The following is a 12349-nucleotide window of genomic DNA, read 5'->3' on the forward strand; positions in this document are numbered from 1 at the left end:
TTAGGAAGGTACAACAGCTGAGCAGATGGGGGCAGGCAGAACCTGCAGAGGGCCAGTCCTTTTAAAGCTGCACCACTTCCTCAAAACAAAAACAAAACAAAACCCAGTGTCCTTGGACAACCCCCTTCCACTAGTTTTAAGATCATTTGACACCCCCCCAAACCCCTGCAATGCACTAGACCAAGGGTAGCCAATATGTTGTCCTCCATATGCTGCTGGACTACTACAACAACCATCATCCCTAACCACTGGCCATGCTAAGGGGGGCTGATGGGAACTGTAGTCCTCCTAACACCTGGAAGGCACTGCACTGGTCACCCCGATCTAGATGAGATAAAACAGCTTCCTGTGTTCCTCAGCCTTGGGAATTGGGAAGGGACCGTGCAGAGAGTAGTGCCTTTGAGCATGTACAAAGAGTCTTCCCTACGCCTGAACTAGTAACTCATTCCTCTGGAATTAAAGGAAATTACATCCTATATGGTATAAATCTACATAAACTGTGTCCTTTGTAGCCAGGAGTGCCTTTAACCAGCTATGGCTGCTCCTGGGCAGGCATTTGGTAATGTCTGCACTGTTGCAATGTGCTTTGTGTGGGGCTGCCCTTGAGTCTGGTTCTGAGGCTCCAGTGACTGCAGAGTGCGGTGGCCAGATTGCTGGTAGGGTCACCTGGCCGACAATGTGTGGCACCCTTGCTGAGGCATCTGTACTGGCTGCCCATCTGCTACTGAGCCAGGGTCAAGGCCCTTGTATTAATTTACAAAGCCCTGGGCAACTCGGGTCCAGGGTGCCTAGGACCCTTATATCCCAGCTTAATCACTCAGATCATCAGCAGGATGATCGTTACCGTTGGTCGTTACCTCAATTGGTGAGGCTAATTTGACGACAACAAGAAACCAAGCCTTTGGTGTCTATCAGCCCAGCCCTGTGGAACACTCTGCCACAACAACAACAGCAGCAGCAGCAGCAGCAGCAACAACAACAATTTATTTATACCCCACCCATCCGGCTGGGTTTCCCCAGCCACTCTGGGCGGCTCCCAACAGAATATTAAAAACAGGGCTGGTGTCACTACCAAGAAGGCCCTCTGCCTGGTTTCCTGCAACCTCACGTCTCGCAGGGAGGGAACCGCCAGAAGGCCCTGAGTATCCTGGACCACTAGCCATTCCGCAGTTGCCAACTTTGGTGCCAACTTTTAAACACCTTTTGGAAATGGCTATCCTGGACCACTAGCCATTCCGCAGTTGCCAACTTTGGTGCCAACTTTTAAACACCTTTTGGAAATGGCTATAATTGGCTGTAACTTACAGTACGTCTATTGTAAATATATATATATATATGATTTTAACTGCATGGTTTTATGTTTGGATATTTGCAGCATAGCATTATATGAACATTTTTATAAATGAATGAATGAATGAATGGAACCACTTTTGTGTTGGCCTGCACCTCTTGTTTCAGTTAGAAGATATACCCAGGGGGGGTGTGGGTGTGGGTGTGCGTGCATCTGATTGTGAGCACATCATCAAGTGGTTGTAAGGTTTTGTTTTCTGGCTTTCCTCACACAATACAAAAAATCTGTGAATGCTTGGATGTGGCTGATTCATCCAAACAGCTGTCTTCATCCCCGCCCACCTTTTTATTCATCTTTTGCCTATCCACAATGAGATCCAGGGAGCTCCTGAAGCTGCAAAATGAATGGGGGGCACATCCCTTTGATTTAAAGGCTTTGTTTATGAAGTGGGGAGGGGTGGGGTGGGGAGAACGGAGACCCCGACCCCTCAACCAGCGAAAAATTTGTCCTTTGCTCTGAAACTGAGAGGCTCTCTCCAGACCAGGCACAAGATGCAACCTATAATCAGGGCTTGGGTGGTGACTAATCTCCATCCACTCTGAAAATGTCCAATTATTAACAGATGAGGATGATAATACAGCGGGGTAGTGTTGATTTGGTTTGTTTTATTTAAAAAGGTCATCCGGCTGCAATGTACAGGCAGCCTTTGACTGTTCCCTTAATTTTTAAAATAAAACAACAACATGTGCTCTCTCGCCTGCATCCCTTTTGACTGCAGCAAGGGGGAAGGTGCTTCATTGACATGATTTGGTAGGTCTGAAAGAAATAATTCTAGACAGTTGCAAAAGACCTGTGTGAGGCAGCCTTCCTCGACTGCCTTCTGTCTTCCTCAGGAATTATTTTTGGGACTTGGGATGGCATGGCAGGGTGTGGTCAGTTTGTGGGGAAGGCTCATGGAATGGATCCTCCTTTCCACCCACCAACCTATTCCCTAACCTTTCAGTTTTTCTGTTTTGCGATATGCAGGACATCAGGAGTGTGTGGGGAGGAATTTGGTTAAGGACACAGCTGAATGCCAGTCTTCTTTATCTTGTTGGCATCCAACTGTCTCGAGAAGCAATGGAGTGTGTCTCTGGGAGTGAAGCCAAACTGCTGTGTTAGCAGCAACCAAGTGACCTACCAGGGGCACGAGTCTGGGCAGCGTGTCTGGAGGTCCTGGGCTGCGCAGACAACAAGACCCTCCTTTTGGCCACACTGATGTGGTGCAAAGGAAAGCAGAGCAAGACGTTTGGCACCAGCTTGGCACCTGCCGGAAGGAGGCTTACAAGGCACCATCTTGGGGACTCTGCTCCAGATTTGTGTATAATAATAATAATAATAATAATAATAATAATAATAATAATATTTATACCCCACCCATCTGGCTGGTCTTCCCTGCCACTCTGGGTGGCTTCCAACAAAATATTAAAATACAGTGGTACCTCAGGTTACATATGCTTCAGGTTACAGACTCCGCTAACCCAGAAATAGTACCTCGGGTGAAGAACTTTGCTTCAGGACGAGAACAGAAATCGTGCTCCGGCGGTGCGGCAGCAGCAGGAGGCCCCATTAGCTAAAGTGGTGCTTCAGGTTAAGAACAGTTTCAGGTTAAGAATGGACCTCCAGAATGAATTAAGTACTTAACCCGAGGTACCACTGTACCATAATGCATCAAACATTAAAAGTTTCCCTTCTCCTTAGCCTTTTCTTCTCCCAAAGATGTCCTGCAAAGCAGCAGAGTTTGAGGACCAGAGTCTTCCTTCTCCTTCTCCCTTCCCAGGCGGACGATCTCCATCCACCTGTCTCCAAATTTTGTGATGAGGTTGAAGGAGGGCATGCAGCAGAGCCAGGGAGGTGTGTAGCCTGGAAAGATTTCGCAAGGGCCAGCCAGATAGAGATTCTCCACTGCTGGTTTCTGGAAATCACACCAAATGTGAGGTATATCATACAGAGAAACAACTGCTACCCTCCCTCCTGGGAAGGTTCAGCAGGGCTCTTAGGAGCCTCCCATTATCATTTCACACAGGTTCTAGCCTCACACAGCGCCACCAAACACCAACTCACCGCTTGCTGCCTGAGCACCTTATCTCAAGGTTTTAAGCTGGGCCTGCTTCCCAAGAGCTCATCTCCCCCGCCTCAATTGTTTTTGTTGAAGCAAGGTGTGCAGCCCAGCAGGTGCCAGGAGCTGCCTCCCACAGGAACACTCCATGGCACCAGCGGTAACTATTCTCTGTAAACTTTTCGTTTCCAAGAGTACTTTCCAAAGATAATCTCCACTGCATTCAGCAGGTGAGGTCTGGGGGTGAAGGGTGGGGTGGAGAGGCAGTAAAAGTCTTGAGAAGTCAGAGGGTACTTCCAAAAAGGTGCACATTTAAGAATATAAGAACACAGGAAGAGCCCTGAGGCTGGATCAGGCCAATGGTCCATCAAGTCCAGCATCCTCTTCTCAGTGTGGCCAGCCAGGTGTGTCAATGGGAAACCCACAAGCAGAACCTGAGTGTAGGAGCAATCTCCCCTCCTGTGTTTTCTAACAGCTAGTATATCTCTGTCAATTCCTGTCTATTGGTTAGGGAGTCCACCTCCACAAACAAAATCCTTTTTTTAGAAAAATGGGGTGGGGTGTGTTTGTGTTTAAACCCTACCACCGAGGCTGCTGTGTTCTATATCTGCCACTCTCAGCCACTTCACAGATGCCACGATGCCTCGCCCCCTCGGTTTTCCTTCCGGCAATCTGCTCTCACCAGTTGCCAATTAATTGCATATTGGTGTCTGCTCTCTTCCAGCAGTCTCGATAAACACAAGGAAGGCAGAATTTGAACAAACTCAGTCCTGACTGCTGCGGGGAGGGGGGGTGGGGTCTGTTGGCAGGCAGAATGAAAATCTGTCATTGTCTCGGGCATGTTATCTGCTTGCTTTTGAAAGCAGACTTGTGGGGAAGGGGATGGGCTGAAGTGCTTTGCTGTTTCACTCCAGAGATGGTAAAGGATGCTGAGCCCCCAAGTGTTGCTGTGTTCTTGTCTTCTTCTTCTAAAGTGTTCGATACGATAATCTTTATTGTCATTGTCCCATACAGAACAACGAAATTGGAAAATCTACATAAAACATTCAAAACCCAACAAGCCTGCTATCCCAGCTAGCCCAGCCTGGTTAGCCCCCTAAAAACTCTGATACCCCATTTTAAAATACAGTGGTACCTCGGGTTAAGTACTTAATTCGTTCCAGAGGTCTGTTCTTAACCTGAAAGTGTTCTTAACCTGAAGCACCACTTTAGCTAATGGGGCCTCCTGCTGCTGCTGTGCTGCCAGAGCACGATTTCTGTTCTCATCCTGAAGCAAAGTTCTTAACTTGAAGCACTATTTCTGGGTTAGCAGAGTCTGTAACCTGAAGCGTATGTAACCTGAAGCATATGTAACCTGAGGTACCACTGTACAATATACTCCCATAGAGACTCCTTACACTGCGTTTAAAACCAAAATCACATTTGGATAGAAGCTGTTTCTCAGGCGGCTAGTCCTAGTCTTTATAACCCTGTACCTTCTTCCAGAAGGCAGAAGCTGAAAGAGATCATTTCCAGGGTGCGTACTATCCTGCGCTATCTCTGCAGCTTTCTTATGGCACCTGACAGCATAGATTTGATCCAAGGTGGGAAGAGTGCACCCAATTATTCAGGGTGGAAAAAGGCTTTTGTTGCTGGACTGCCCTTCAAGTCAAACACACACACACACACACACACACACACACATGCCAATTCTGTTTGTTTCAGAACATATTTTTGTCATGAGGGACTTTTTCGTGCGTGAAAAAATGTTGGAAGATTAAGGACAGATAAAGTCCTTCGGCATGCAGCACGTAGTTAAACTATGGAACTCACTACCACAAGAGGCAGTGATGGCCACATGGACAGCTTTAAAAGAGGACTGGAAAGTCGGTAGAGCATGAGACTCTTAATCTTGGGGTCATGGGTTCGAGCTCCACGTTGGGCAAAAGGAGGTTGGACTAGATGACCCCCATGGTCCCTCCCAACTCCACAGTTCTATGATTGTTTTAAGCAGCTGTAAGCATTGCCTCCCCCTCCCTGATTTGTTCTGGCAATAATTGAGTCCCCAAATACTGTATTTTCTAACAAGGCTAATGGACAATACAGTGCAGGCTATTGGCAACCAACCTCAGACCATCAGATTTAGACAGAGATTGCCTTGCAGACTGGAGCTTCAAAGGCAAAGTGTGGAAGCCGCTAAGGAGCCACAGACCTGCCAATCTCTGTGCTGGGGAAGAAGGCTAGTTTAAGAGGGGATGCTGTATAATCTGTCTGAAATCCGCCCATAAGGACCTGAGAAAGCCACAGCCTCTCTGCTTGGGTCAGGTCTTTTACCATCTCCCCAGTAGTCACATCCCTTCATGGAGAGAACATGCGATCTTGCTAATACGGTATCCTGCACCCTAGGCTGGGCTTTGGCAGATGTGCCAGCCGGTTTAGATGTGACTTTGCACAGTGGCCTCTGGATAACAAAATCTGTTTGAACTTGGCCCTGTAGACCACCGGCAACCAGGTCAAAGCCAAGAGAAGGGCGTCTCTAGGCATCTTCAAAAACCCTCTCGATCCAGACTTTGCTGTTGCTCAAGCCGCTGGGGAAGCAGAAAGAGGCGAGAGTCTATTCGGTGTGCAATCAGTTCGGCGCGAGGGGAAGCCGCACCGTAGTTTTGAGTACATGCACGATCTGTTCTCTCCTCCTATTTCCCGATTCCCAAAGGAAGGGAAGCGAGGAGGAGGGCGGGCCGGCAGCGCAAGCGAGGGGCCGGGCCGGGTCGGGCTCGCCTTTGTCTCCTCCCTTCCCGCGGAACAAGCCAGCCGAGAGAAGGAGGCTGGATTGCACCCGGGCTGAGTCCGCCTTTGCTGCTGCTGCTAGGTCGAACCCCCGGGAGGATTGGGGCCTGGAACAGAAGGAAGAGGAGCAGCGCCCGCTCCACTCCCCGAGCCGAGGCAGGCTGGGGAGCGATGGTGGCCAGCGCCAGACACTGCTCTGTGGGGCTTTCGGCGTGGCGCCTCCTCCGAGGAGACCCGCAAGTGGCGGAGACCGCTGCCAAGGTAGGGGCGCTGCGACACGGCCGGATCAAATGAACGCCCGCCTCGTTTGTTCATGAGCAAGCCCCTCGGGGGTTCTGGTTGCAAGCGCGATTCAGAGCTTGCAATGGGGAGATGGCTCAGCGGCGATCGTGCGCTTCCTTCCATCGGGAATCAGGCCCAGGGAAGGCGGCGGCGCTGGCTCTGCCCGGCGGCAAGGCGTCCTGGCAGCAAGCTCTCTTGCACGCAGGGTGGGGGGGGGGGACTTGCTCCAGAGTAAATGGGCGTTGGCATGCTAGAATCAGGTGAGGGCTTGCTCGGGAGCAACAACCGGTGCAGCGCGGGATGGCGCGCTTGGCAGCGGCGGCAGATGTTGCACGCGCTTCCTCCTGAGGGAACACTCTCGCTCCGTGGGATGCAGCGGGGTTTACTACTCATGAGTAAACGTAGTTCCTGGAGTGGTTGTTTGTGACATGGGGCAGGGCCGTTTTTAGGTTTGATGAGGCCCTGAGCTCCTGAAGGTAATGGGGCCCTTTATATGTCCAGCTGTCCTTTGTCAACAACGAATGGTCGCTGTTTTTGGTGTTGAATATATGCTATATGGTAATTGATGGACCTAATAGGTATCTCAAGCCGTTTGCACGTAATAAAATATGTATTTTATCAAAGTAATTGTTGAACTGAAATACAATTGAGAAGTAGTATATTAATAGTGAATCTGGGGGGCCAAGAGAGTGGGGCCCTAAGCTATAGCTTGTTTAGCTTATACGTAAATCCAGCACTGGATGGGCTCACGGGGTCCCTTTTATATCCTCACAACAATCCAGTGAGGTAGCCCCCTACTCAAAACAGCCCCAGCCCACTATCAGCTCCTTGTTTGAGCAGTAATAGCATATTTGCATAGCTCAACATTTAACTCCAGACTTCTCCAAGGTGGTTCCCTCCAGATGTTTCAGACTGTGGCTGTGTTCATACCCTCTTATTTCATTTCCCCTCCATTCCCCTACCTCTCAATTCCTGCATTATAGCTTAGCTTTCCCTAGGACACAGAAGCACCTTTTTGGAATGCCTGCCAAATAATGTGCAAGTTTAGCTCTCTTTGAGCCAGTGGTGGTGCAGTGGTTAAAGGGTTGGACTAGGAACTGGGAGGTTCAAGTGGGGGCTCAGCCCTGGAGCTCACTGGGTGACCTTGGGCCAGGCACAGCCTTCCAGCCTGACCCCCCTCTCAGTCTTAGAAACTGATATATGAAAGCTAGGAGCTGAATGGCACCTTAAACCTAGGTTGTTGTGCACAGCAACGGAATGTCTAGGCGTCGTTTTTTAATAACAAGAATACTAAGCTGAAAATGAATGAACTGCAGCTAGAATCTTACGATCATTTTTCACATGGTCTAATCCTCATCTGAAGAATGCAAAAAACAAAGTCCTGCTTGCCCTCCCAACTGCCCCCCCTAATATTCTTAAGATCTCTTCTCCATTCTTCAGAGAATGGCTGGAAGTGGGGAGGCAGAAAAAAGATCATCTTTCTTTCCACTCTGCAGACAAGCCCTGGATTCTCCCTGAAAACTCCTTTCCTTCATATAAATAGATATTTTTGGCACCACAATTAACACATATTAAAGGCCTACACAACTGATGGCAGAGACACCACCTTGAGTGTCCAGTTTGCAAACCTAGGACTTACGTGTCCTTCAAAGGTCCCACTCCAAAATTTGTTTTGATTTTAAGCATCACTGTGAGAGTCTGAGGTAGATAACACTTTAACATGCACTCCCATCATCCCTAGCTAACAGGACCAGTGGTCAGGGATGATGGGAATTGTAGTCCCAAAACAGCTGGAGGGCCAAGTTTGGCCATCACTGACTTAAACCGTCAAAAACTAACTGGCTTGTATATTTCAAATTAAAAGCACGTTATATATTAAAAGTACATTAAACAAGGTAACTAAAACCTAAACAAAACATGTTGGGTTGAAAAGAAAAGAAAGTTTTCAGGCCCCCAATCCATGCACATTTTACTTGTGAGGAAGCCACATTGAACTTGGTTGGGATTTACTTCTGAGTATTGCACCCAGAGCTCAGAAACTGCTCCCATTTATGAAATTCCCTGTTGCAAAACGTGCCTAGAACAATGGGAGTTTTAAACACTGCCCACCTCAGAGCTGTTGTGAGGGTTTAAAGATGGGGAGACAGAGAACTATGTTCACTATCTTGAGCTCCTTGGAAGAAAAGGTGGGATATAAGTGCAATAAATAACCAAATAAATTTCTGTATTGTTTGCAAATGGATATTTTTCTGGAAGCAAATCACACAGAGTGATAAACTTGCACAGTATTCCAGTGACGTTCAGAAAGTGTTTTTCACATCACGTGTAAGCTTCAAATCTAACTTGGAAAATTAACAGGGAAACATCTGGAAAATGGAGGAAACCCCCATGTGAATTCAGCTTGTGACTCCCATAGACCCCAGCCAGCACGAAGGCTGAGGAAGGCTGTTCTAGCCATTACACCACACTGCTCACTTTACTTGCATCCAGTGCAAGGAGTTCTGTGCAGGCTGTTTGGGAGCTCAGGCTGGAATGCAGTTTTGGAAAGAGGAAACAACTTCTCTGTGTTTGAAGTTGCTGCTGGTTATTCCACCCGTCTTTGGCCGTCCTCCCTCAGTGACTTTCTTTGTAAATTGCCAAACTGGGATTGGCAAGGGTTCAAATCCCCACTTAGCTATGATGGGCCAACCTCACAGGGTTGCTGGGTGGATAAAAGCGGGGTTCTAGAAGCACGCATGCTGCCCAGCGTGCTTTTTGGGGGAATGAAATGCAATTTTTGCTAATTTCTTAAGTGATTAGTCTTAACAATATATTTTTGGGTGTGAGGAATTCAAATCTATTATTTTTGTGATTGGACAACATTTAACTTGGCAAGTCTACGTCTGATGAAGAAACACATAAACTGCTTTCAGAAAACCAAATAATTTTTATTTTACCACCTGAAAATTTCATTTCATTTCACTTTTAATTAGTATACTGCCTTTCTATATTACTATACACAAGGCAGTTTACAAGCTGAAGAAATAACAAAGATCACACACCTTATAACAATCTGATCCAATACAAAAAGCCATAATAACATAACTTTAAAACAAACAATGTATCAAAAAAGTAATATTCAATAATCCATTAGAATATAATAGTATACAATAAAATTCAATATCAGCAAATAATAATTAAACAGAAATTCGCTCTTAATAAATAATTACTAAACTATAATCAATAAAAATAACAGCAATTCACAATGTTTAAAATACCACAATGCGTATAAAACCATGTAAAAAGATCAAATGGAGAAACAACAACACACAACGTATAAAACGTTAAATGGTAATGATAAAGGATAATAAATTGTTGCTGTTACTATTATTATTATAACTGCAAGTACTTGGCAGTCATTTTTAATGATTTCTTTGCAGTTTTATACACAATTTACTTACCAAGCAAAACTAAATTATATTAATTTAACCAAAATATCTTCCCAAGTCATGTTGCACCTTTTGGCATCTCTCATTTTTGTAGTTTGAAAGTTGAAAAATTCAACACGCCTCCCAAAGGTGCAAATCCCTGCATTTGTGTAACAAACAAAAGAACAGTGCCCTGAAATAGCTAGACTGAGACTACCTGGAGAAAGTTGCCCCAAAGGCTCGATGAAGATTTGAACCCAGAACTTCCTGGCCTAGCCTCTGTGCTCTCTGCGTAATGCTTCACACTGGCCTTGATAATGCAACAAAGCACTGCAGACCCTCCCCACAAAAAAGGAGGTATAGCTGGGGGAAGGGCTGTGGCTCCGTGATAGAGCACCTGCTTTGCATGCAGAAGGTCCTGGGTTCAGCTCCCCACATCTCCAGTCCAGGTGGGGTTAGGAGAGCCAGTCTGGGCAGCCAATACTGAGTTGGGTGAAATGGTGTAAGGCTTCGGACATTAAACCACTTTGTATTAAGGGACACAAGGACTAGAATGGTGCTTAATTTTTTAAGGAGCAGACCAAAACTTAATGTCTGAGCACCTGCTCTGTTTGCTGAAGGTCATAGGCTCAATTCCCACACTACCCTAGCACCTCCCCACACCTGGTAGGGCTGGGAAAGCTGCCACCCTGGAACACTGCTACTGATCAGTGTTGACCCTGCTAAGCTCAATGGATCAGGGGCAGACTTGTTTATGAGGCAACCTCCCTTGGTTCTTAATATTATATTAAAAAGCAGACCATTTTGTTAGCATCGCTCATGAGCTGGGAAATGTCCCTAGGCGCTGAGCGTTGAAACAAAATGCGGTCATCTTGCCATTTCTCTGTCTCTCGCTCTCCTGGCTGCTGCTATGGAAAGAAGGTGGATGTTCCGTTCCTAACCCTTTTTTTCACTTTCGTTTCTTAATTATTCCCGGCTGGTGAGAAACTGAGTTAGATGATAAGAGAACTAAGCAGATTTCCAGCAGCTGCTGAGATAACCACTCTGGCTTCTAGTCTTTGCTTTGAAAGTTTGTGGTGGGAAAGTGGAGGAGGCTCTTCCTGCCTTCTGAGGTGTCAATTTGTTGACACGTTTCTGTTATTCCTCCTGTTTCTTGGCTCAGTGTACAAAGCAAGCAGCCAGAAGATCAGAGGATGTGATTTTTTTTTTTTAAAGGGAGGAAAAGCGAGAGCCAGCCAGCTGCTCTCCCCCCCCTCAAAAAAAAACCCCCAATTGCAAGCATCACAGACTTAGAAAAAAGCGACACAGCTTTTATTAGAATTTTAGAAGTCAGTTCAGTGTCTTGTGATGCTCCAGGTAAGACCTTCAAAACCTTGCTGGTTTGATGCTGGAATCTTCAGAGTGACCCCGTGAAGGAGGACTGTGCTTGTTATACCTATTTGGCAGAAGGAATGATGCTGATCTTAGGCCTTCGGGGTCCAAGCATGGCTGAGGGAAGGCTATCATTGCCCCCCTGTATGCTTCCTAGTCCCCCCCCAAAAAAATTCCATAATGTCCCATTCATGCTCAGTCCTAAGGAACTCTCCTTGTAGCTTGTTGGGGAGGAAGAGGGAGAGAAGTTCTCGTGTTTTGCAAATGTAAAATGAGGGAAATGTTATGACCTATCTATATGGAGATATATAATACGTTTCTGAGCACAATTCAAAGTGTTGGTGCTGACCTTTAAAGCCCTAAATGGCTTCGGTCCAGTACAGTGGTACCTCTGGATGTGAACGGGATCTGTTCCGGAGCCCTGTTCACATCCTGAAGTGAACGCAAGCTGCGTCTGTGCATGTGCGCGGGTTGCGATTTGCCGCTTCCGCGCAAGCACGTACGTCATTTTGAGCGTCTGCGTGAGCGGCGAAACCCGGAAGTAAGTGCTGTGGAGTGCAACCCGAAAATGCTCAACCCGAAGCATACCTGAGGTATGACTGTATACCTGAAGGAGCTTCTCCACCCCCATTGTTCTGCCCGGACACTGAGGTCCAGCGCTGAGGGCCTTCTGGCGGTTCCCTCCCTGCGAGAAGCCAAGTTACAGGGAACCAGGCAGAGGGCCTTCTCGGTGGTGGCGCCCTCCCTGTGGAACACCCTCCCACCAGATGTCCATGAGAACAACAACTACCAGACTTTTAGAAGACATCTGAAGGCAGCCCTGTTTAGGGAAGCTTTTAATGTTTGATGGATTACTGTATTTTAGTATTTTGTTGGAAGCCGCCCAGAGTGGCTGGGGAAGCCCAGCCAGATGGGCGGGGTATGTATGTATGTATGTATGTATGTATGTATGTATAAATAAATAAATAAATAAATATTATTATTTAGATAGTTTCTGCATTGATTCCTGCATTGCAGGGGGTTGGACTAGATGACCCTTGGAGATCCCTCCCAATTCTACTTTTCTTTGAGGTCTTACTTTATAGGCTATGTTTTACAGCAGGCTTTGCCAACCTGGTACAGGAACTTCTGCCC

General features: G+C 46.9%; 1 protein-coding gene across 15 annotated transcripts in view; it reads left to right on the forward strand.

Moving 5' to 3' along the window:
* The window catches only part of DAB2IP (DAB2 interacting protein), a 317250-nt gene that overhangs the window by 200026 nt on the left and 104875 nt on the right, over window positions 1–12349 (forward strand). For 2 of the 15 annotated variants that reach the window (XM_083597212.1, XM_083597211.1), the window contains exon 1: window positions 6148–6416. The exons of 10 other annotated variants lie outside the window; for them this stretch is intronic. The gene's annotated coding sequence lies outside the window, so the exon portion shown is untranslated. Of the gene's footprint in view, window positions 1–6146; window positions 6417–12349 lie in introns of those variants that run through there. 3 more of the 15 variants (XM_083597209.1, XM_083597207.1, XM_083597210.1) reach the window with 3 other exon arrangements.

The sequence above is a fragment of the Podarcis filfolensis genome (genome assembly GCF_964270895.1).
Source record: "Podarcis filfolensis genome assembly, chromosome: Z".
Classification (NCBI taxonomy): domain Eukaryota; kingdom Metazoa; phylum Chordata; class Lepidosauria; order Squamata; family Lacertidae; genus Podarcis; species Podarcis filfolensis.